Raw genomic sequence first — 26,702 nt, forward strand, 5'->3', positions numbered from 1 at the left:
GAGAAGGTTCAATAAAAGTGGACAAGACACTGAGTCCAGTAATGAGTCTGCTTCATCCACCACAGATATTCATAATAAACGTCAGAATCAAAAAAACGGGCAGCGCCCCCCCTCTGGAGTCCGGACCAGAGCGGGGCGCGAAAGAGATTCCGACCCTCTCGTAGAGGAGGAAAAGGACGGAGGTGCCAAATCAAAAAATCGTCAGAAGAAACCCTAATATTTAACATATCTCAACGCACTCTGACACCAGCTGAGACTAAGGTCCTGAATCGGGGATTGTCTTACGTGCCGACACATAAGTTTGACGACTTCCAATGGAAGGTGGACTTAAACAGGCTTAATAGGAATCTGAAACTCAAAGATTTTTTCAAAAATGAGAGTACCAGCCAATTGTCCACGCAAACCCCCGACCCATTCAAACGAAAATCCAAGTGGGACCCTCCATCTACTAATCTCTCTATACAGAGCTATATCAAGGTACTGGATGTCAACGTTAACCTAGCAAACAAAAAAAGTACCAAGGGAGACCAACGCACCACCTCCCATTCCAACCTCCCGAAAGATGAGTGGCTTGCCCTGAAACAGCTGAATAAATATGATGACGTTATGATCCTCCCCGCCGATAAAGGTGGGGGGATTGTTGTGTGGGACACCGAGATGTATAAAGCTGAAATCAACTCTCAATTGTCCAATGAGTTGGTCTATGAGACCCTTTGTCATGATCCGACAGTTCTCTACAAGAAAGAACTTGATCTCTTGCTCCAACAAGCTACTACAGCAGGCTGGATTAAAGATACCACCAGAGACTTCCTGATGACTGAGTTTCCCAGAGTCCCTCTGATGTACTGTCTCCCTAAAATACATAAGGACCTTCTTAAGCCTCCGGGACGGCCGATAATTTCGGCTAGGGATTCTTTGTATAGCCCGATTTCCATTTTTCTGGACCATCTACTTCAACCCTGTATCCAGCGGTTACCCACGTATCTACAGGATACGACTTCTCTACTCATTAAACTACGTGAATTTGGCCCCACTATCTCCAACATGTGGCTGTGCTCTCTGGACATTACTAGCTTATATACCAGCATCCCCCATGAAGAGGGGATTGCTGCCACCAAAGCGATCCTGGCCCGAGACACGTTGTATGCGGGACCTCCGATCGAGTTTTTTGCACAACTACTCCGTTTAACCCTCACAAGAAACTTCTTTATCTTTGAAAAAAGATTCATGTTACAAAAAACCGGGTGTGCGATGGGTTCCCCGGTCGCTCCTTCTTTCGCAAATGCCTTTATGTACGAAACTGAAAAGATGCTATTTTTGGAGACAGAATCGATGGTGAACATCGCTCTATACACAAGGTACATCGACGACATCTTGTTGTTTTGGACAGGCTCTAAAGAGGACTTTGAATTGATGATGTATAAGATTAACACTCTGAATCATCCGATCAAGTTCACGTACAACATGAGCCAATCGGCAATTCAATACTTGGATGTGCTTATTGAGGTTTCAGGCGAAAGTTTGGTGAGTTCTATCTACACCAAACCTACTGATCGAAACACTCTGTTAGATGCCCGCAGTCACCACCCCCCAGCTTTAAAAAGAGGTCTACCCTTGTCCCAATACATCAGGGTAAAACGCATAACCAGTGACTCCGAACGCTTGGTTTCTCACATGGATGACATGACGAATAAGTTCATTAAAAGGAACTACTCCCCCCACACTTTGGAGATGGCTAGAACCAAAGTTGATTCCATGTCAAGAGATGACCTCCTCTCTCGAAAGAACAAGAAAGATTCCGTTAAAGATAACAGAATTGGGTGGGTAAGGGACTTTACAGACGCCGATGACATCATCTCTACAGAATCGCGCTCCCTCTGGCCTGTAATACAACAGGACAAAAACCTGACTGCCCTTAAGAACAAAGCCCTGATGCCTTGCTACAAAAGAGGGCGGAATATTCGCGAGTGGGTAGTACGCACCGATCTATCAACTCGCAATCCCCCCAATACTAGTACCAGGGCAGGAGGATGTTATAGGTGCACAGGATGCACAACGTGTAGTGGCTTGTCTAACACCAAATTCTTCTACCATCCCTTTTTGGGGACCAAATACTCCATTAAATATCCCCTGACGTGCATGAGCACGTTCATTGTGTATCTCATAAAATGCCCGTGCGGCAAGTGCTATGTGGGCAAGACTGTAAGGACACTACGTGAGAGGATAGCCAACCACAGGACGGCTATAAGAGCAGCTATCAGCAAACAGGAGCATGACCAACCAGTGGCACGCCACTTTATGCTGGCTAAACATCCTTTGGCCAGCCTGAGGTACACAATTATTGACCATGTTCCGTTAAGCCTTAGAGGAGGAGACCGGGCTAAAAGACTTCTCCAATTGGAGAGCCGCTGGATCTATAATTTGGACACAATGTGGCCCCGAGGCCTCAATGAACAGTGGTCCCTCAATATGTTCTTGTGAACATTTGTTTTGCTATTTTTCATGCTATTTTTCATTATATGTTTTGTTCACCTTTATTTGATTGCTTGTATATCCATATACTGATTTCTACATTTAGTATTATCAGCGCAAGTTTACATGTCCTCTGCTCGTTTACTCTGTAATTACAGAAATGTGTACTATTATGTTGGAGCTGGGTACGCTCTGATGTTACAGTGTAGTGATATGACACTGTCTGTTTGTTTCTCACACAGGTCCTACCAGCGGCGATGCGGTGCGGGGGTTGCCTAGCAACCAGCGAAGCTTTCACGTTATGCACGCTCCCTGGAGCGTCAGGACAACCGGAAGTACGCTCAAGCACGGTGGACGCCCGCCCAGCAGATCACGCAGGTGGATCCTGTCCTGGTTCTCCTATTTAGGTAAGCGTGCTTTTGTTGTGATGCTATGTTGCTGTTTGATTTGATAAAGGATTGATACTCCGAAACGTTTGATTTGATAAAGGATTGATACTCCGAAACGTTATCTTTGCTACATACCTGACTGGTGTTGAATTTTGTTGCTGAACCCGAGCGAGTGCCGCTTTTCAACCATCTATATATATATATATATATATATATATATATTTGCATACAATATAACTGCACACCTTCAGATTATAAAGAAGGATATATATTTTTAATAAAAGAAAATAACTTAATGAAGTCTGAAGCCCCAGTTTAATGCTGTTTGTTTAGCAAAGTTCACAGCTGAATTTTTGTCCCAAGTCATTTAGTGGACTATTAGTATTCCTTTTGTTTATGTATAACTATATTCCACAATGAGTGGACAGTTTATGACGACAGATGTTTTAGTCCAGCAGCTCCATTAATAAGTCAAGGCTATAATGAACCTTACCGCGGATGTATTGAAACTGCCACTTCTCGCACCTGAGGTGCTGTGATGGTATGCCCGTGACCGTTGAAGTCGGCAGTGCTGCAGATAAATGCTGTGTGTGTTCTGCACAGATCTAATCTCGGTGGGACAGTGCTGCCACGTCTCGCATCTGCAGCATTGGGTAAATGCCTCCCGTCTGCTGAATGCAGATAGGCGGGTAGTGCCGAAGGTTTCAGTCTGTCTCATATGATCTTATAAGAGCCCTGCCATTGAGCACACATCTTACTTTTTGTAGCGGGTACAAGCACTAGCACCTTGTCTCCTAGGTTTAAAGGACCAGTTGACTGTGGTGACATCATAACTTTGATTATAACGTTGTTGAGCCTTTTCCATGCTTTGTTCACAAGTTTCGCAATCTGTCTGAAGGTACCCATAGACGGTCCGTTCCCGGACCGTCCGTTTTGTACTATGCGATGCGCGCTCCCGCGCATCACATAGTACGGTACAAAAAGTATGTGCTGCACATACTTTTTGTACTAGCTAAACATCGTATCGGATCGCATTGCATGCTCTAGGCATGCACTAGGCATGCGATCCGATACGATGCATGCTAATTAAGACCCAAACGGATCCGTTTAACGGACCGTGTATGGGCACCATTAGATGGCCATATAATTGGGACACAAACTGAACGAGGTTGGGGTCCTGACAAGGTTGTTGTTCCACCCTTCTTTTAATAAAGCCAGAATCACTCTGAGCTGTCTCCCATAGAGGAGCTCAAAGGGTCTAAACCCTGTAGGGGATTGAGGAACCTCTTTTATCATGAACATCACATAATGCAATAGTGCCAGATTTCATGTTATGCAGGTAGAGCCTCCGGGTATCTGGTGGCATAATCCACTACCACTAGAATGTATTAGTGACCTCAATCAGATTTTTCATCATCAGATCAGATCTATACCAATTTGCTCAAATGGCACAAAAATTATAGGCAGGGGTACCGTTGGAGCCTTAAACTCTGACCGAGGGGCCGTCTTCTGGCACACTGGGCATTCCTGACAATACTTCTTCACTGAAGCATAGATGCCGGGCCAAAAGAACCTCAACTGTATGCTTTGGGGTGTTTTCTCCTCCCCCAAATGGCCACCCCACAAATGCTTATGTGCAGCTTCTAATACCAACCGCTCAAATTTTCGGGGTGCTAACAACTGATCTACTATTTTCTCCTGTAAAGTAGTAAACTCTTATAGCAAATAATTTTTCAACACAACATATGGCACAACTTCTAATGGTAAAGCAGCAATCACCCTACCATTAACCACTTTTACAGTCTCAAAGGCGTGTACCAGATTTTGCTGTCATAGCGTTGATCTCGCTCAAAGTCCTGCAATGATATCTTCTCACCAATAGGGTTCCATTGGGCTTCAGACTCATTCTCCTGGGGTGGTTCAGTAGCTCTCCCGGATGCCAAGCTTTGGTAGTCTCTGGTCTCTGGCCGAGACACCTCAGTGGCTGACTTTCTGTTATGCACATACCGGGATAAAATGAAGTCTTGGGGCTAAATTGCGGCACCAAGCGGGGCTCGCTTCGCTCGCCCACAATGCAGGCTCAGTGGCTCTCTACACTCGCCACGCTATCTAAAATCAACTCCATGCCAACATGGATAGTGGGGGGTAGGAACTATCTATGTTAAGTTACTTTATTTTAGGTAGTTTGTGGCGAGCGTAGAACCCGTAGAAAACTCACACAAAATCTCTCACTTTCTGATTCTCAAACCCAATTACATTTGGCCCTGGGTCTTTATATTGCAGGGTTGCCTACTTTTAAAGTCTCTTCTCCAGGACAGCAGCACTGTGGGGCCCTGCCCCCAGTAATGTAAATCCTGCAATTCTTCAAGGGGGCAGGACTAAATAACATGATTTGCATCTTTAGCCCAGCCCCTCCCCCAAAAAAAGCCACAAATCGCGGGAAATTAATGCTGCCACGGGGATATACTGGGGGCTGCCGTTATCCTGGAGGACTACCCACCTATCCGGGGGAGAAACATGATTTTCAGGAGCATTCTGGTCATTCTGGGAGGGTAGGCAAACCTGATATATTGTAGCAGGTACGCAGCTTACCAGGTAATCAGTATAAGCAAGGATGGTCACAGCATTGCAGCATAAAGGTGTTACAGCATAGTATAAACTCTTATGAAAGCTCCAGTGATCCCTACAGCAGAGGCAGGGCAAAGGCTCCGGGCGGCCACATGTAACCTGGCACCGGAGCCGTGGACTTTGGAACCGGCTCCCCCGCCCTGCTCGCCTGCTCCCCCAGCACGCCCGCTCAGTGGTGTAAGTATGCTGCCTGAGCTAAAAGAGAAAAAAAACTTTAACCCCTCCCGACCTCACAGCCACAAACACAGCTCCACAGGTCATCCCGGCGCCCGGTGACGTCATCAAGCGGCGCACACCATGCATTATTAGGATGAGAGCAGCCTGTCCACTTGCGGCTTCTCCCACTAACCCGTCCGGGGGTTTCTGACAGCTCCGGAGCCTGCTGATCACCTTAAGTAGCAGCCACCACGTCCCTGTCCCTGTCCGTAAGTCAGCAGTACCACACTACGGTCTGCAGAGTTGATCAACTACGGCTATTTAGTATCTTACACATACTGTACTACAACTATAACCCGGCTGATTAATCACACTCCATATGCCATGGACAGAATTAGCATACTGCTATACCAGCATCATATGTTAAACACCTAATGTCTCTCCACACAATCTGTAAACTTTATTTCATCTAACCTGCCCTGCACGCTTAATGGTATATCCAGATGCTCCATTTGTGTCTTCCCTGCAATGTCATCTGATAACAGGGTTAACACCGTCCATCATGCATCAATAACCACTAGCAAGTTTACTTTTATATAAATTCTGTGTGACAGTTTCCTCTGACTGTTTGACCTGTACTTATACCAGGAGAATATACAACACTGTTTTATTGCCTTCTGGCGAATTACCAGTCTCCTAAAATATATATATATATCTATCAACCAAAAGGATTAGAGGTGCGCTAGCTGATGAACCACCAAAGATCTTTTTCAAAGTCTATTAGGACTTAGCAGTTTTTGAGTCCCCGGTGTATTTTCACACCAATCAGCGTTTTTTAGGCACTAGGGCCCTTATTCTGATCGGTGCGGATATTCCCGCATTCTTACGGAGCGGTCCGCACGCCACCGTGTTCTGCCGCGTGCGGCCATCGTCCGTAGAAACGCCCACGTGTCCTCCGCATTCGGACGGACTCACTCTTTAAGAACAGGGCGTGTTTACGGACGACATACAAACCATGCGTGTGCGGGGGAAACACTCAGATTCTGCACGGTATTACAGAGTATTACAGAGTATGCTCGGGAATACCGCATCCGAACGGGAGCCAAGCGGTGCTACCGCCCGTAAGCGGAGTATTTACGCCAAACAACCCACTATTATTTATATTCTGCAATACATCACATGACCCACTTATTCAATTACCTATCCTCATAAAAAATTGCTTATTTGGAATTGGAATCAATTAGATGCCAATATATCCTTACAAGCATGCCTAACACATGCATTGCACACATTAACCCTTACAGCAATTGAAGTGCAATGGTTTCAATTAAAGCACTGACAAGCGTCCTATTAGTGAGTAATGAGTAAAGGAGTCGATTTTATTGGGTTCAGGTGTTAATGCTTGTAGTCATTAGGCGGTCCGTTCGCCTCCCGCAGGAACGAGTGGTGTCCGCAAAGCAATAGTGGCCTTTTGGACACCGCACATTTCTTCCCTTTTTGTTCGCGTGCATTCGGAGTGCTATCCGAATGCACGCCCCCCAACATAAGTGTACTCCCCCGTGTCCGCCCATGTTTCCGCCCCGTTTTGCCCACTTTGAAACTACGCCCATGTGTCATTTCGCATGACGCCCATAATACGCCCATATTTCCCGAATGATTGCGGTGACCAGTTTTGTACGGGATTTGCCCGAACAGGTACGGAGTCAACGCGTGGCACATGCGCGTGGCGTTCTCAACGCATGCGCAGACGCCGTAAAGACGCGATCCGAAAGTATGCGGTAAAGTACGCGTCAATCAGAATAAGGGCCTAGGTCTTTCTCTCCTTTTGACCGCAGCTTTCCACCTCAAAGAAGGAATCCCGGGACCCCACGGGATTAATGTAGATCTAGAAAAAGAGATTGGAGGAAGCGCTTCATAGAGCAAGTATTGTATTTAATAAATGGCGACAATTGCTCATAAAACCAGATAAAAAATGTATGACTCGTACCCTGCTTTTCAGCAGTGTGGGCTGAAACTACCACATGATATAATAGCCGTATCTCACAGTCAGTTGTTCTCTCGAGTTGTCTGGGACAGTCGCTGCCGCATCCAGTGCTCTTCCAACACCGTGGGATTGCTGGCGCACTTTTCTTCCCCTCTCAATCTCCTGAACTGTGACCGGCCAGAAGTGTGCGTCTGATAGGACCCGCCCAGACGAGTTTCGTCTATGACTTCGTCATGGGCTTATATACATATATCCTGGTGTACAACATAATTAGCCTAATATTTCAATGCTTTTTAGACAATTCACTCATATGGTCAATCCCCCTTACCTTTGAACTAGGTGTTCCCCAGTGGTTATACCATATTGTTTGTCTGCTTGTTCTTTGTTTATAATTTGTTCTTTGTAATATACCCTATTTGAGGGATTATTAATATTTATTCAATAAAAGTTAATTTTTAACTTCATATCATATCCAGAAGGTTTGTGCCCCGCCCAGGGAGATTTCTTTATATCCTCTCTTGGAGGTGAAGGGATTAGACCTCTCCACTGACACAACCAGCGACAAAGCCACAAATCACTGACAATAGGTTAAACCAGGGCTGGGCAACACCGGCCCTCCAGATGTTAATGAACTACACATCCCAGGATGCTTTGCATTAGTTTTCCTATGTGGCCATGCTGAAACTGATGCAAGGCATGCTGGGATGTGTAGTTCATCAACATCTGGAGGGCCGGTGTTGCCCAGCCCTGGGTTAAACCAAGTATCTCTAGGTTATTGGGAAGGGTAAAGCTTTAAAGAGTTCAAAAGGTAACAGTATTTCCTTTGAAAACTGGTTTGAATTGTAAATTAATTCCAAGATTAAGTGGTACAACTGCGGCCGGATAAGTAGTGGGTCTACATTATGCTATTGTACGGCTGAGCTGCTAAAATTTTTAATATGCATTACGGTGTATTATATAGTATGTAATGGGCATTACGGTGTGTTATATAGTATGACATGGGCATTACGGTGTGTTATATAGTATGTAATTGGCAGGTGTATGGTATAATGTTAGGCCATGGACCGGGGGGGCGAAACATGCCCTTGCTCCGGGCACCGTGGCACCTAGCTACACCACTGCCCTACGGTAGCCCACACCCGGCCTATCACATGGGCAGCTATTCCACAATCAAGAGCAATGACCCTCTGCCCTGGAACCCTTATATCAGGAGAGCACAGGTGCTGCTAATCAGCCCAACTGTGATCAGTTTCCCCTGCTGCATTTTTTTTAAACATTCAGTAATATTATAGGGCATAACGTTAATAACTGCTGCAGAGAGGTTTCATTTTAGAAGCATTAGGCAAGTGGCCAATAAAGAATGTTGCTCTGGCTCCCACAAAGTTCTGGCTTTTCCTTGAGTGTAGTAATTAATCACAAAGTTAATAAAGACATGTCCATACGTGTTCTCATGCATAACACTATGAGGGAGTATGGAATATCTTTTCCTCTATCATTAATTTTGTGACTAAGTCATTACTTGCTTACTTATTTTCATGTTGACATATTGACCAATCCCAATGGAGGATAGAGCTTTTGTCAAATGGAACTTGATAGTGTAGACCATGGGTGTCCAAACTGTTTGCGACGAGGGCCAGATTTGGTGAAGTGTAAATGTGTGGGAGCCGACCATTCAGCCTGACATTCTTTAAATCATTAATCACATCAGAATGGTCCCCCACTCTGCCCCCATTCACTCTATGTCCCCCAGCCTGCCCCCATTCACTGTATGTCCCCCAGCCTGCCCCTCCTTCACTGTATGTCCCCCATTCACTGTATGTTCCCCACTCTGCACCCATCCACTCTGTCTCCAAGCCTGCCCCCTTCTCTTAATGTCCATCAGTGCCTCCTTTCATTGTATGTCCCCAAGCCTGACCCTCATTCACTGTATGACCCCCATTCACTATGTACCTCACTCTGCCCCATTCACTGTATTTCCCCCAGCCTGCCCATGCTCCCCCTTCTCTGAATGGCCATCACTGCCTCCATTCTTTATGTCCCTCAGCCTGACCCTCCTTCCCTGTATGTCCCCCACTCTGCCCCCTCCCTTCTCTGTATGTTTCCCAGCCCCTTGTGTGAGCCAGAGGAAGGAGAGGCAAAGCAGGAACTGCAAGGACAGGAGATGCTTGGGCTCCTGCCCTCCTCCGCTCTGCATGTTACGGGAGCAAGCTTCCCCCTTGCTGCCCCCCTCCCCAAACACTGCTGTCACTGTGATTGTGGAGATGGGTTATATTCGATTGCAGCAGCAGGGGTAGGACGCCAAACACATCTGACTGTTGCAGCCAGCACCTCCTCACTGCAGCAGACAGAATGGTTAAGGAGTGCTCGCCGGGGCCCCACCTTTAGTGTCCTGTGCTGTGCTTCCCACATCTGATGCTCTGCCCTATTCCAGCTGGAGGCTGCGGGCCGCTTGAAATGACAGCACAGGCCGCATTTGGCCCCCGGGCCTGACTTTGGACATGCCTGATGTAGGCAGAACTACCTGTTCTCCTAAGGCACATTTTTAAAACGTAAATCAACTATTACAGGTTGAGTATCCTTTATCCAAATATCTGCTATCCAATTTATTCCAAAAACTATAGTCTCCAAACTGTACTTATTTTTTGCTAAAAACCTACTGGAGACATCTGTAACTTGCACTACTGGAAATGACATGTAACTGGCACTAAATATGTGCAAGGACATGATTGCTTGGCATTCAAATTCAGTGTCTGAGATTGTACACAGACTTAGTTTAATGTTTTAGAACCTTGTTTCATGCACAAATAATATATATTTGTGTGTATTTCAAGTATTTGATGTGCTTATACAACATAAATGAAAGATACCTCAAGATGGGATACAATCGTAAGGTCTACAGCAAGATGGTCAACAAGCATTGGGTCGACATGGGTCTAGGTCGATACAAGCATTAGGTCCACATGGGCAAGGTCAACAGTCAAAAGATCGACATGGGGTTTTTCACTGTTTTTTTGAGCCGACAGGCAGTATTTCATGCCCTACCATCCACTGGGGCGTGGTGGGAGAATAAAATAGTGTGCCTGAAGCGATCCATGTGCGGGGACGCGGTGCAATTTAACCTGTGTCCATGTCAACTGTGTCGACATGCGGGTAAAAAAGCGTGAAAAACCCCACGTCGACCTTGCCCATGTCGACCTAATGCTTGTTTCAACCTAATGACCTGTCTACCTAGACCCATGTCGAGCTAATGGTGTCAACCCAATGCTTGTCGAACTTCTTGCTGTAGACCTAATGATTCATACCCCTCAAGATATCTCCTACAAATATAAAAATATTCGAAAATACGGAATAGTAATGGTCCCGAGAATTTTAGATAAGGGATACTTAACCTTTATTACGAAGGATGACATCCATTCTTTACAACATAGGACTAATAGGTAATTCTACCTCTTGACCACGTGTGGCACTGCTCGGTGGTGCTTGGACAGTGCCCCCTGGTGAGTGTTATCCTGCCCTGTGGAATTGTTTGAACCTGGACCCTATGTTTATAGCAGCCTCTTCTGAACCTAAACCTTAAAAGGTTCACTGTAAACCCCCAAAATTGTGTAGAAGAAAGCCGAGAAGGTTCTGAAATGGAGCACCGCTATGATTATAATTATTCTTTACAGACATATAACAAACTAGTTAAAAGCCAGTCAAAATTACGGCTTCTGCAATGTATTTTCACTTTGAGCTGTCACAGTTTTTACTTTTACTTTGAGCTGTGACAATCCAATCCCAATACCTTTGAGAGACCAGTGTCTCTGCAATTATTGCTTTCACTTTGTAATTTCGTTTGTCTAGTGGGTACTTGTTTCCTATCTGGGCGCCCATCGCGGGGATCGCGGGCATCGCGGCCAGTACATTAACGGTCGCGACGCGATGCCCGCGATCCCCGCGATTTCCCATAGGGTTCAATGTTAAATTGAGTGCTGGCCGCGATTTTACATTCAATGCTTCAATGGCCGCGATTTGGCCATAGGAATCAATGTTAAATGGGCCTTTTCATACCCCCACTATCCATGACAGCATGGAGTTGAGAATAGAATAGTGTGGCGAGCGCAGCGAGCCACCGAGCCCGAAGCGTGGCGAGCGCAGCGAGCCCCGCGAGGGGACGCGGATACCTGTGAAGCCCGCGTAGGGCTGCGTTTACCTGTGAAGGTATCCGCGTCCCCTCGCCACGCTTCGGGCTCGGTGGCTCGCTGCGCTCGCCACACTATTCTATTCTCAACTCCATGGTGACATGGATAGTGGGGGTATGAAAAGGCCCATTTAACATTGATTCCTATGGCCAAATCGCGGCCATTGAAGCATTGAATGTAAAATCGCGGGCAGCACTAAATTTAACATTGAACCCTATGGGAAATCGTGGGGATCGCGGGCATCGCGTCGCGGCCGTTAATGTACTGGCCGCGATGCCCGCGATCCCCGCGATTTCTTTACCCGCGACGCCCGCGATGGAGATCGTGGGCGCCCAGTTAGGAAACAAGTACCGTCTAGTGGCCTTTAGTGGTCAATGGTGGCACTTCACTTCATAGAGGCGAGAGTAGTTATCCATTTATATATATAAAGGAAAATGAAGGTCAATCCATGATTACAGATACCTTCATGCACATGAAGCATTTGGACGAACCTGCCTTGCCCACATGCAATTAGATTCCCTTCTGCAGAAACACATTATTACACATAATATCACACACCATAATGTCCCATTACACATAATGTCACACACCGTGATGCCCATTACACATAATGCCACACACCGTTCTATCCATTACACATTATGCCACACACTCTGAAGTTCAGTATATCACATTTAACTTTCTACCCTAAATATGTTCATGGTGATAATTGAACTTTATGATACCCCCTGTACAATAAAAGAATCAAAGAAAACAAACAGAGATATAAGAAGTTTTTAACCAATCCCAGTGACTCATGTTCGAACTTCCTGGAGGAAATCTATTTTCTGTTTGGTCTGGTGTAAGTGTTCAGTGTCTATGAGAGTTTGTATATGTTTCTTTTGGCACACACTGATACATTGCATTGCAGATTGCATTGCAGAACCTTTGTTTATTTCCTGAGAATTTCTTATCATTGACTGGTACTGAACCACACGAATGCTTTTATTTTTTTAAGTAACTATCACGTTGCTTAGGAGTGGTTATTCTGTGTAACTTATTGCAAAATGACTCATTACTCAAGCTCTAATAAGTGCATACCAGAACAACGTCAACAGCCACTATAGGGCAAACCCTTCACATTCCTGTATGTCTCTATGAATAAAATGAAAATGCTTCCACTTCCATAGTGCATTTTCTTAAAGGGGGGATATATCCCTGTATAATGCAGTGTGTTAAAGCCATGTGTACAAAAAATAAAATCATAAGTCATATTTTGTTTTTAAGGCGCCCATTATCTTATTGTGACACACCTCTACATATAATTTAAGCTAGTTTACCACTAAGAAATAACCACATGGACAAGAAATAACCACATGGCAGTGGTTTAACTAGGGCTCCGCAGCCCTAAAAGTGGCAACATGTGGGTGCAGTCAGAGGTGTAGCTAGGTGCCACGGTGCCTGGAGCAAGGGCATGTTTCGCACCCCCCGATTTGTAGTAGGCGGGGCTATATACTATATAACAAACCCTGATGCGCATTACATACTATATAACACAACGTAATGCCCATCACATACTACAGTATATAACACAACGTAATGCCCATTACATACTATAACAAACCCTATTTATTTATTAACAGTTTCTTATATAGCGCACACAGATTCCGCAGCGCTTTACAGAGCATAGTTATAATCAAATTACAGTACAAGACAGTTTAGGACAAGTACATGGTTAATATGGATAGTTGCACCAGGGGACAGGACACTGAAGCAATTATCAGGGTGGCAGAGGTTTATATATTCTAAGAAAGGCACATAAGGAGAGAGGGCCCTGCTCATGAGAGCTTAGATTCTAAAGGGGAGGGTTAGACAGACTGGGGTGACACAGAAGGCGAAGAAGTGAGCTTAAACAGGTTAGGTTGAGAGATTGTCAGGTTTTATGCAGGAGGGTGGGAAGAGGTCAGCTTAGTCTTTAATATTTTAAGTCTAAAAAAGCGCTGGGTAATCCAGGAGTAGACAGCAGAGAGACAGTTGGAGATATGAGTGAGGATAGAGGGAGAGAGATCAGGAAAGGATCGGTAGATTTTAGTATTATCAGCATAGAGGTGATAGTGGAAGTTAAGTAAGCAAATAAGCTCACCCAGAGAGGACATGTAGAGATAGAGAAGAAGAGGGCCAAGAATAAAATGTTGGGGGACACCTATAATCAATGGAAGAGCAGGAGAGGTGAAGTCATTAGAGGTACAGCTGTGCATTTTCAAAACAGACAGTGCATATGCAAGCAGAAAGAGTAATATTCAAAGTTTTAGCAGTTAAGATTTTCACTTATGTTGATTGTAGTTTCCTTCAGTTTCTGTCCAGTTTAAGTCCAGGCTAAGTCTAGGCTGACAGTGTGCGGTTGTATATTCCTACTTAGAATCATCCTACTTTGAATTCTGACATAATTTCTAAAGCCAGATTTATATAGTCAGCTTCCTATACTCTAATAAGTAGGTCTGTAAAAGCTGTTTCTAAAGCTGGGTACACATCTATACAATCCTTTTTTTTTTCAAGCGTTCGGCCGACCGTACTCCCGTCGGACCGTCCGCAAACAACAGCCGACACGCGCGTACACACCTGTACAATTTACTTGCGACGTCTGATGTACTCCCGTCCAAACAGTGGCAAGAAAAAGATTGTACCACCGTACACACTCTCCCGATTTGGGCTTTTGACACGATATATATAAACATAATTATCATAATGGGCTGGGTTAAGGGCATACCAAAACAAAGCAAAGGGGCGTGATTACAGAACCTAAACAACATATATAGGTGGACCACTATAAAGACGGGGTACGCGTCAGCCGGCAGGTTGACTAGGGACAGATACGGCACTTTCCGCATCTTTATAGCAGCCGGCAGGTCACAGAGTATGTGTTCCGTCTATGTGTTATCTATGGTCTTCTATGTGTTCCGTCTAGCATCTCAAAGGTGCTCTGTTCTGAACATGAATTTCCTAGACATGGGGCACATTATGTTACACATTACATTGCCACAGTGCCACATCACTTCAGTAATTAAGACCGCACCCAATGCCCCTCTCCCACTAGAGAAAGTGAGCAATAAAACTGAGATAAGCAAATAATAATGCCCATTATATACTATATAACACACTGTAATGCCCATTACATACTACATAACAAACCCTGATGCGCATTACACATAAGGCCACACATGATGCCCATTACATAGTATATAACAAACCATAATGCCCATTACACATCTGACACACAAGTGCCACTTACTGTACCTACATGCTCATTGCTAGGAACTTCATGCTCGATGCCAGGGGCTTCATTCTCGATGCCAAGGGGCTTCATGCTCGTTGCCAGGGGGGACTAAAATAGCTAGTTGCCAAGGGCGACTAAAATTGCTCATTACCAAGGGGGACTAAAATTGCTCGTTGCCAAGGGGGACTAAATTTGCTTGTTGCCAAGGAAGACCCCCTCCCGCACCCCGCCCGCTCCCTGCTCTTCCCGGCTGAGATGCCCCTGTCCGCAGCTATTTTCAATTAAGTCTCCCGCTGGACCACTAGCCAATAGGTGCTTGCGGTCCAGCAGCCATCATTGCTCCTTCTGATTGGCTGCTGGACCGCAAGCGCCTATTGGCTAACGGTCCAGCGGGAGACTTAATATCGATGGACAGGGCGGCAGCTGAGCTCAGCCGCTCAGAGCAGGGAGTGGGTTGGGGAGGGAGCGGGGGAGCAGGCTGCACAGCTCCGGCGCCCTTTCATGTCTCGGGCAGAGCAGGGAGCGGGCGGGGGAGGGAGGGAGCGGGCTGCACGGCATCGGCACCCTTTGATGTCTTGGTACCCGGAGCAACCGCAGTTACAGGGAGAACCCCACCTGGTTATCCGTATGGAATACACTTTTGTTGTTAGCTGCTCAATCAGAGGTCTGTCACTCAGGTGCCAAAAGGGAGGGGCAATTCTGGTTAGGAAAACAACATTTTGTATCCCAATTGCACACTGAGTGAGAGATATCTACATGTTAATCAGATAACACAGAGATTTTGGTTGCGTATATCTGCAGATATAGGGCTAAGCCCCCAGGCCGTACGTCAAGGCATCTCTGTCACTGGGGGTCCCTAATACTGGGTATGGGTCTGGGGTGTGGGCCCCCAACATGCCAACACAGGCTGAGTACTCCAGGGCAGCACACAAATGAAAATTAGTAGGGGTTAATAAGAAGCACATAGGTGCTATGTAGGGAAGTGAAGGTGTGATTAAAATACAAAATATATACAATGTGATAGGAAAAAATAAGTGTTAATAAAGTGTTAGGGTGTGCTAACCTGGAGCAGACCAGCCCTACCAACACAGGGGGCACCACACTCCCAAACCCATCCCATTTGCAATAACATATATGTCTGGGCTTAATAGCCCAGTGTAAGGCCACATGATAATGGCTTACAACATCTGAGAGCCAGCTTACCTGGAGCTACCCCTGGCTTCTCCAATGGCACTCAGGTGTCAGCAATCCCTCCTAATGCTGACCCATCTATGCCTCTCAACTGCACAACACTTTTGTTAGTAAGCTGCTCAATCAGAGGTCTGTCACTCAGGTGCCAAAAGGGAGGGGCAATTCTGGTTAGGAAAACAACATTTTGTATCCCAATTGCACACTGAGTGAGAGATATCTACATATTAATCGGATAACACAGAGATTTCGGTTGCGTAAATGGGATGGGTTTGGGAGTGTGGTGGGACCCCCAGTGACAGAGATGCCTTGACGTAGGGCCTGGGGGCTTAGCCCTATATCTGCAGATATACGCAACCAAAATCTCTGTGTTATCTGATTAATATGTAGATATCTCTCACTCAGTGTGCAATTGGGATACAAAATGTTGTTTTCCTATCCGTATGGAATGCCATATGCCGGCAACTAAGGGCTAAAAGAAACAATAACTCGGGGGAAGGGGGGGGGGGGGGGTTACTTACATTTTCCCTGCAATAAAAAGTCACTTGAGCATCAAGAGCATAATATAAATATTTATTTTTGAATATAAGAAAATCTGTACAAAAAAAAACATTTTTTTTGTTTATGATTAAAGAATATTTGGTACTTGATTAGTTTCACGGCGGCAGTTATGTGGTCAACGTAGTGTTCCTGTCAGAATCAGCATAGTGTTCCCGCGGCCAGCGTAGTAAGCGTCCCTGTCAGAATCAGCATAGTGTTCCCGCGGCCCCTGTCAGAATCAGTGTAGTGTTCCCGCAGCCAGTGTTGTTATCGTAGTCAGCACCCCTGTCAGCATCAGCATCATGTTGGTTTTCTTCTTTCTTCTTTATTGTTCAATAGAATCCAGTTGTCAGTTAACACATGTTGTCATTACTGTTTCAGATGGATGATATGCTAGGTGTGATTGTTTTCTTTAAACACCCCCACTATCCACGTCAGCCCAAAGCGTGGTGAGCGCAGTGAGCCCCGCGTGGGGACATGTTATGCGTCCTCCCGACCTATTCATACCCCCACTATCCACATTTTCTAAAGTGTGGCAAGCGCAGCCCGAAGCGCGGCGAGCGCAGCACGCTCCGCGATGGGACGCAGATTACTTGACGTGTATTCCGTGTCCCATCGTGGGGCTCGATGCGTTTACCACGCTTCAGGCTCATTTTACGCATCCGCTTGCCATGGGTCGGGCTCGGTGGCTCCCTGCACTTGCCACACTTTATAAGATCAACTCCATGCCGACGTGGATAGTGGGGGTATGAACAGGTCGGGAAGATGCATAACGTGTTCCATCGAGGGGCTCGCTGCCCTCGCCATGTTTTGGGCTGGCGTGGATAGCGGGGGTTTGAAAAGGAGGCATTTTCCAGTATGTAACATGGAGCACTAGCAAATGCATCCTTTATTGTGCATAAGACGCACTTGCGCCCACACCCCCCTTTGTGCACGAGACGTACGTGCTACCGAACCCCTAACCCAGTCTCCCTGAAGTGGAAACATGCAGGGTGTCCGTACCCTGCAGCAAGAATTAATGAGACGTTCGTGCTTCTTCAGCAGATGGAGCGCCTCTCCGTCGGCGCCGGCATGATAGCTTCTCCACCGGTGTCCACCAGTGCAGGGGATCTGCCCGTTACCTGTGCTGTGTGAGAGACTCTCACTAGGCTTGCCAGGGACAGAGCTGCAGCTCGCGGGGACAGTATGGTGACTACGCGGCCTAACAGGGGCACTACGCTGACTATGCAGGGCTGCCGCGGGGCCACTACGCTAGGCAGCCATTGGGCTACGCTTACAACATAGCTTAGCCTATGCTGAAAACATAGCGTAGCCTGCAGCCATGAAACTACATAAGTACCGAATATTTTTCCTGTGTGCATCCTGCAAACCTCATCTGGAGAGGGAATATGGTCATTAGGTCTACAGTAACTAGGTCAACAAGCATTGGTCGGAACCACTAGGTCAACATGCAGCCAGGGGGACATGGGTTAAGGTCAACATGGGTCTAGATTGACATGACATTAGGTCGACACTAGCGTTAGGTCGACAGTCAAAAGGTTGCATGGGGATTTTCACTGTTTTTAGAGCCGACAGGTGGTATTTCATGCCCTATCACCCACTAGGGCGTGGTGGGAGAATAAAAGTGAGTGGAGTGTAGCGAGGCACCGTGTCCGAAGCATTGCGAGTGAAGCGAGGGGATGCGTTGCACTTCAAACTGTGTCGACGTTCGGGTCAAAAAACAGTGAAAAACCCTATGTCGACCTTTTGACTGTCGACCTAGCCTATGTCGACCTAACGCTAGTGTCGACCTAGTTATGGTCGACTAAATGATCCCAACCCCTGGAGAGGACAATCTGCATGTGTGCGCGCGCACAGAATCATGTATGTACATCCCCTTAAACTGCGGTCTCATTCAGAAACATGGCGGCGACACTGGATTGCAGGGGCGTTGACACTGCATTGTTGGACTGCAGTCTGGACAATGCAGGCGTGCCCGGACTGTTTGCAGATCGGGTGCACAGCCAGGGTTATACAGTACCCTTAGCGTGCAAGTGATTCGCTGAATAGCAAAGTGTTCACAGGTTAGTGATGTAATTGCAAAACTTTGCAATCATATAGTGGGGAGGGACCCTTATGGACAGAACCTTTTGCAACCACTTCCTTAAATATTGTTGCTTCTAAGGATATTTCTAAATATCATAATACATTATGGGTGAAATTGAATAGAACGAGAGATTCAGAAAGCGAGAGATTTGGTAAGAAAAGTTTTTTAAAAGAAGCAATCATTTACACAGCAAAATCTAACTGGTTTTGTAATAGATGATTGCTGTTTTAAAAAAAAACTGGAGATTTTTTACCAAATCTCTCACTTTCTGAATCTCTCATCATATTAAATTTCCCTCTATATTTGTAAATATCAGAACACGTACAAGTTACATGGTTCCTTTAAAGGGTCAGCTGTCTCTTATATTTTCCTTAGGAAGTAGAGGACAGAAACAAAATTCGCATCATTTTATCCCCACCCTATCCTTGTAGACCCGCAAATCATTGTATTTGCTGCACTGGGGGTAGGGCTTGATGATGTCAAGATCTGTCCCCACCCCCCAATGTGCCCCTGGTCTCCCGGAAGGGAGAAAAAAAATTAGGTAAGTATGGAACAGAGAGTCTACGGCATCTCGAGTTGTGAGTAGGGATGCCAATCCCGGGGCATTTTTTTCCAAACGGGTGGGTGGGTGGGAGGGGAGCGCACCCAGGACAAGGTGGCTGTATGGCCTGCGTAGCGTGCAGAGCCGCTCTGCCGGGGACGGGAGATGCCGGGCAGCATCTAAGCACCCATACAGACCATGCCCGGCATTAAACAGCGCATGCGCAGTCTAATCCTGATATCCCGGGATTGGAAACTCCAAGCCCGGGATTGAAATGCCGGCGTTTTAGGGGCCTAATCACGGGATCCCGCCGATCCCGGAATTGGCCATCCTAGTTGTGAGGAGAGGACGGTAGAGCCTCACTTACTGCTCTTACTGCTTGTGTACTAGACTGACAGAGTAGTATATATAATAACATAATTGACTAGAAACCCGCCTCAGCTTTGCATGTCACAATTTAGAATTTACATGTACTACAAACCATATTTACTTTCTGTCTTGGCATAATGGTAATATGACATTTAATTTTTAGTTAAAAGCTCCTCGAAAAAACACATGTTTTTCAGGTATTAGCCACAATCAAAATCCTCATCTTTCATCTAAGGAACATAGCCAGAATCAAGCGCTTTATTCCCCCAGCCGCCGCGCGCATAGCGCTAGTTATTTGCTATTCACTACAGGGACCCCGCCAGGTTTATACACATGACGGCGCCGCAGGTACCCCTACAGCACGGACACCCCTGACCGCCCCAGCACTGCAGGGACGCCGGGGCAGCAATTTTTTTACACAATTCGCTGGGGGTGAGGGGCGAACTGCCGCCCTCCAGGTGCCGGCGCACTAGGCAAATGCCTAGAGCTGCCTAGTGGTGGCACTGGCCCTGAATGTCTTCTTTCTTGGCCTCCCAACAAAAGAATAGCACCGCTTGCAGATGGTCCAAAATGCAGCTGCCAGGCTATTAAGCAACCAGCCCCGCTCCAGCCACATTATACCCATTCTTTACTCCCTTCACTAGCTACCTGTATTGACTTTCACAGCTCTTCATGACCAGAGCCCAAGATACTTTAAGCCAGTGGTTCTCAACCTTGGTCCTCAGGACCCCCCAACAGTGCATGTTTTCCAGGTCTCCACACAGAATCACAGGTGAAATAATTAGCTCCACCTGCGATATTTTAAAATGTGTCAGTGAATAATGAATGCACCTGTTGGGTGACCTGGAAACCGTTCACTGTTGGGGGGTCCAGAGGAACGAGTTTGAGAACCACTGCTTTAAGCAGTTTCTGGTTCCTTACCACTCATCTTTACTTGTGATCTGCAGATTATGGACTATTAACAATACCTAGACTCTAGAGTCTGTCTTAACTCAGCTGGGGTTAGAGCTTTTAGCTTTGTGGCTCCAACTCTATGGAACTCTCTTACCCGCACATCGCGGGAGGCACCAACTGTACACATCCTTCAAAAATGGACTAAAGACATTTCTGTTCTCTCAAGCATTTCACTTATATCCACTGTTAAGCTTGTCTTATTTTCTGTGCTGTAAATGTAAAGCACTTTTGGGAGAAAAGTAGGTACTTGCTTCCTATCAGGGCGCCCACGATTTTGATCGTGGGCATCGCAAGGAAAAAAATCGCGTCGGTCGCGTCGGATGCTGACAAAAAATCGCATGCGATGCGACCGACGCGATTACCGCGATTTTACATAGGGAACAATGTGAAATGGCCCACAGACCCCAAATACCCACCCTGAAGTGTGAAATGCCCCCCCCCCCCAATTGTTAACGCCACCCCACGATCAACGTCAACCTGAAGCGTGCCCACGAGGGGCAGCGGTACGCGTCCTCCGACCTTTTCATACCCCTACTATCCACTAGGGCGTGGAGTGAGAATAGAATAGTGTGGCGAGCGCAGCGAGCCACCGAGCCCGAAGCGTGGCGAGCGAGCCCCGCGAGGGGACGCGGACACCTGTGAAGCCCGCAAGGGGATGTGGATACCTGTGAAGCCCACGCTTCGGGCTCGGTGGCTCACTGCGCTCGCCACACTATTCTATTCTCACTCCACGCCCTAGTGGATAGTAGGGGTATGAAAAGGTCGGAGGACGCGTACCGCCGCCGCTCGCCACGCTTCGGGTTGACGTTGATCGTGGAGTGGCGTTAACAATTGGGGGGGGGGGCCATTTAACATTGTTCCCTATGTGAAATCGGGTCAATTGGGACATTTAACATTGTTCCCTATGTGAAATCGGGTCAATTGGGACATTTAACATTGTTCCCTATGTAAAATCGCGGTAATTGCGTCGGTCGCATCGCATGTCATTATAATGGCATGCGATGTACACGCGATGCCCGCGATGGGCGCCCTGATAGGAAACAAGTACCGAAAAGTACTATATAAATAACTATTATTAGGATTATTATTATTATTTCTACTATATGGCGATATGTGCAGTAAGGGCATAACTGTGTGGCATAACCTTAAAAAAAAAAAAAAAAATTACTACTATGTATCGCAGTGTGTATAATGCATACAAGTAAGGTGCATAAGGGGTGCTACTGTGTGGGAAAACATGTATAAGTGGTACTACTGTGTGGCATAATGTGTATTAAGGTATAGAACAATCTGGCAGAATTTTTATAAGGTGCATTACTGTGTGGCACAACATGATGTCCATTTGTTGAGCTCAGCTAGACATCCATTTAAGGGTGTTATAGAGTTCTCAGTATCAAAACCAAATTATAGGTACAGTTGCAGTGGTGTAACTACAGAGGGTGCAGGGGATGCAGCTGCTATGGGGTCCGGGTCTTTGGGGGGCCCAAAGGCCCAGCAGGCTATCCCCTGCACTCTTTTGTTTTCCCCCCCTTTTTTAATATACTGTATGCGGGCAGTGGATGCGCCGCTGTCCCGTGTCCCCCTTTCAGCATTAGACACCCAGGGCACAGGAGGCAAGTCACTGAGCTGCTAGCAGGATCCCTTGCACAAAGGATAGCCGGGGCACAGTAGTGCAGGTTTCCTAACTCCTTACCTTGCATATCACTAGGAGGGGGCCTCCCTCCATTGGTTACCAGCAGCTGCACTAGTATACTTAAATCAGAGCGCCAGTCCTTTTTTTTTGTCCTGCAATGATTGACATTGGTTGTCGTCTGTCACCTTCCATTTTTGATCTGTGCTATTGGCCCCTTTAACCTGTGGGGTTTCCTTGTCCTGTCTTAGGGGTAAATTTACTATGACAGCATAGCAACCAAATAGCATCTATTGGGGCAGATGTATTAAGCCTGGAGAAGAGATAAACTGGAGATAAAGTGGAAGGAGTTAACGCACCAGCCAATCAGCTGTGTTTGAAATATGACAGTTGGGATCTGACTGGCTGGTGCGTTAACTCCTTCCACTTTATCTCCAGTTTATCTCTTCTCCAGGCTTAATACATCTGCCCCATTATCTTCTAGAAGGCGATAAATAAATAAGTAGATTCGAATGGTTGCTAAGGGCAGCAATTCATCTTCAATAGAATTCCCATCTTAGTAAATTTACCCTTAAATGTAGAAGGAAGAGCTAGACTAAAATATTGAATATGTTAGGAATACTGATAAGTTTAAGAATTTTTTCTCCGATTCCTTTCTATAGGCCATCCAATTAAACAGTTATTTGCTTTAAAATGTGGGCATTATTGTCTATTATGTATTGTAGGCACAGAATGGTTTCTTCAGCATTTCTATTTTTACATGGCTGTAGTACATGTTATATTTTTGGAAATCAGAACAAGGCGTCAAAGAAGGCCTTTATCGCATAGATCTTTTTGTTCAATGATAGGTAAGACAACAGTAATCATCGGAGTCAAACGTAGACTACAAATACTCAGGTTGTTTGATGGCAAAAGGATTGTTGATAATATTTTATATAATATAATATATATATATATATATATATATATTATGTATACTGTATAATATACAGTATACCAAGATTATGTTTCTAAGTAAGGTACAGGTGAAATCCTAAGAACAATCAGACCATACATTTTGTGTAAAGCAACTTTTTCAAGACAGAATAACATAATCCTGAAAAAGAATTCAAATAAGACTTTGCAAACCAAATTATTCTACCCTGCATTTGATGGCAACTCAAATACATTTTGAAATGGAATTGAACTCTAAATTCACACATTTATCCCACCAAACTCCAACTTGCCATAAGGTGGCAGCATATACCAACACAGCTAAGTGTATATGAAGTAATTTATGGCCAGTGGTTTTAGTACCCAAAGTGATCACAAGGTATCAAAGTATAACTGCGTGCAGATCTATATAGTCTCTTAAAACTATTCTCAATGATGAATTTACTGGAAGTTCATAACAAACCTTAAAACTAAATTAATATCTTACAGGAGAGAGAGCATCCAGTTCCACTACTGGTCACAAGATGGCAGCCTGATAAAATAATGTTACACTATAAGTTCTAATGGATGTAATAAGAATTGCACTGCCAGGGCTGAAATAACAAAATAAAGTATGTTCTCACAAACGGACAGTGTGATGAAAGTGTTGTGTATAGAAGCTAGATAACCTACAATGAAAAAAAGTTTCAACAGTTCTTCAAAATAAAAAAAATAAAAACACATGTTCAAAGAAAACTATATAACAAAAAATAGGAACTCATAAGCTATTACCAAATATTGAAGTAGTGAAAAAAGATATAAAAAATATATTAAATAAGTTTATCTAGAAACTGGTAGGGTTACTTTCTGCCTACTTTCGAGAGGGGGGGGGGGGGGAGATTACAGTAGCACCATTAAGGGGGTGTGTCACACTCTCCCAAAAGCTGTGTCAAATACAACATATGGGCGTGTCTATGCTTAAATGCTTGTTGCAAGATATTTCTATGTAACAATATATCTTTAGAATATTTTCAAGTATTGATGCTGACATTGATGTCTGCAATGAGGTTTCTTTTTTGCAACTATGTATTCCCTGTGAAGTTTTTCTTCTCGCTAAGCACATTATACAGTAAATTCCAAATGCAATTTGACCTTATGTAAATTCATTCAAAAGCGTAGAGAAATATTTTTGATGTATTAAATGTTATTTCCTCTACCTTCCCCCATGGCAGCCATTACTATGGGTTCCTCCCTTCTGGGTAGTCCTTCGGAAAAGAAACAAAGACACCAGCCCCTATAAGAAGGCTCCACCTCCCTGCTCCGGTGTCTTTTTTACTTTTCCGGGTAGTTGGAAAGGGCTTACCCTGTGAAGTGCTGCCTGAATACCGCTGCTCAGGTGTGAGGACTTTGCTGCAGCTGGTGGGGTCCGGTCCCAGAGATTGTGCCGCATGCAAACCCATGAAGGGGTGAGCTGAGTCGGCGGCATCCTCAGGAATGCACTAACAAGCGGCGCGGGATAGCGTCTGCGGTGTACTTCCTGGCCTGTGTTAATCTCTGCAGAGAACAGGCGGGTGTCAGGTGATGCGCGGCGCGAGCGGATGACGCATGCATAACAAGTAGCCGGCTGGAGAAAGAAGCCGGAAGACGCCGGGTCGTGTGGACGCTGCTGCTGCTGCTGGACGGAGCGTGGTTTTGGACGGGTAAGAAGAGACTGGAAATATCCCACTGTACCACCAATGCTTGCCGGGGAGTGAGAGAAAATAAGCGCCTGTTTGTATTTGCTTCTGTCAAAGCAGTTCTAAGGACGCAGGTGTATTGGAGCCAGTACTTGGGCAGTAACTCTTTCTCAGCCGGATTGAAAAGGTGATTGTGAATATGGTGTTTTTTCTTACTCGATGTGCAGTATTTTTCTGCAGAAGCTAAAACATAAATATTTCTATACAGCGCACCACCTTAAAAATATGGAAGAGGAAAACCGGCAGGCTGTTAGGAAGTCAGGGTAAGCCCTAAAAGAGGAATTATTTTTTTATATGGTGGTGGTCATTAGTTTTTTTATTTTTGTGGCACCACTGTATGGTTACTTAGGTGATATTCTTTGTTGGTAGGTCTGAGACCAGCAGAGAAAAGGAAGCTAAGCAGAAGAGATCGCATAAAGCTAAATGCAGTTCTTGTGACAAATCTTTGCCTGAGAAGCATGTGGGCAACCTGTGTGAGGCTTGTAAGACCCCGCTGCAAATACCTATGGTTCAGATGAACAGTCTGGTAGATATGCTGAGAAAATAACTGTCAGACACCTTTATGACTAAGGAGGACTTTTCCAAGATGAGGTCTAAAAGGAAACATGGGGCCAAATGTAATAGGGTGAGAGTTTCAGAAAGTGAGAGATTTTGGGAGAGTTTTCCCATGTTTTTTAAAGCAGCAATCAATTACACTGCAAACCCAGGTTGATTTTGCCATGTAATTGATTGCTGCTTTAAAAAACATGGGAAAACTCTCCCAAAATCTCTCACTTTCTGAAACTCTCACCCTATTACATTTGGCCCAGTATGTATTAAGTGATTCAGATGAGTCAGTGGAAGCAGCTGGCAGTGTGCATATGCTGGATCAAGATCCTGATATTGATGATGAGGATCAATTACAGGATAAGCCTGAGTCTGATTTCAGTGCAGACATGATTAATAACTTATTGGGGCTGATTCACAAGTCTCTTAACATAGAGGATCCGGCAGAAGATCTTAATTTGCAAGAATTACTGTTTAAAGATAAAAGGAAAAAGAGTACAGTTTTTCCATTATCACAGACTTTGAAAGGGGTGATTTCTGATGAATGGAAACACCCAGATAAAAGGATTGCTATACCAAATAGGATTGCAAAAATGTATCCATTTGAGAAAGAGCAGGTGTCGTCCTGGGATGAGGCCCCCAGGGTAGATGCAGCGGTCTCTAGGATATCGAGGAAAACCACGCTCCCACTAGAGGACGCAAACATTTTTAAGGATCCCATGGAAAGGAGAATTGAGCTGGGCCTTAAAAGGCAACACTTAGTGGCAGGGGCAGCTTTGAAGCCCGCTGCTGCAATGGCAGTGACCTCCAGAGTTCTCAGAGGCTGGTGCCAGCAGCTTGAGGCAGATGTATTGGATGGAATAAAGAGGTCTGAGTTAATCAAAATGATTCAGGACATCCAACTGGCAGTACAGTTCTTGTGTGAAGCCTCTTTGGACTCAGTGCGTCTGGCTGCAAGGGCAGGGGCCACCACAGCAGCCATCAGGAGGGCCTTGTGGTTGAAGCCGTGGGCTGCAGATGTTCAGTCCAAGAACAAATTAATGTCCATTCCATTTCAGGGTGATTACCTGTTCGGGAAACAACTGGATGACCTGGTGACAAAAATTTCTGGGGGCAAGTCAGTGTGGTTGCCTCAAG

Source organism: Crinia signifera, chromosome 2 (assembly GCF_055691185.1).
Source record: "Crinia signifera chromosome 2, ASM5569118v1, whole genome shotgun sequence".
NCBI lineage: Eukaryota > Metazoa > Chordata > Amphibia > Anura > Myobatrachidae > Crinia > Crinia signifera.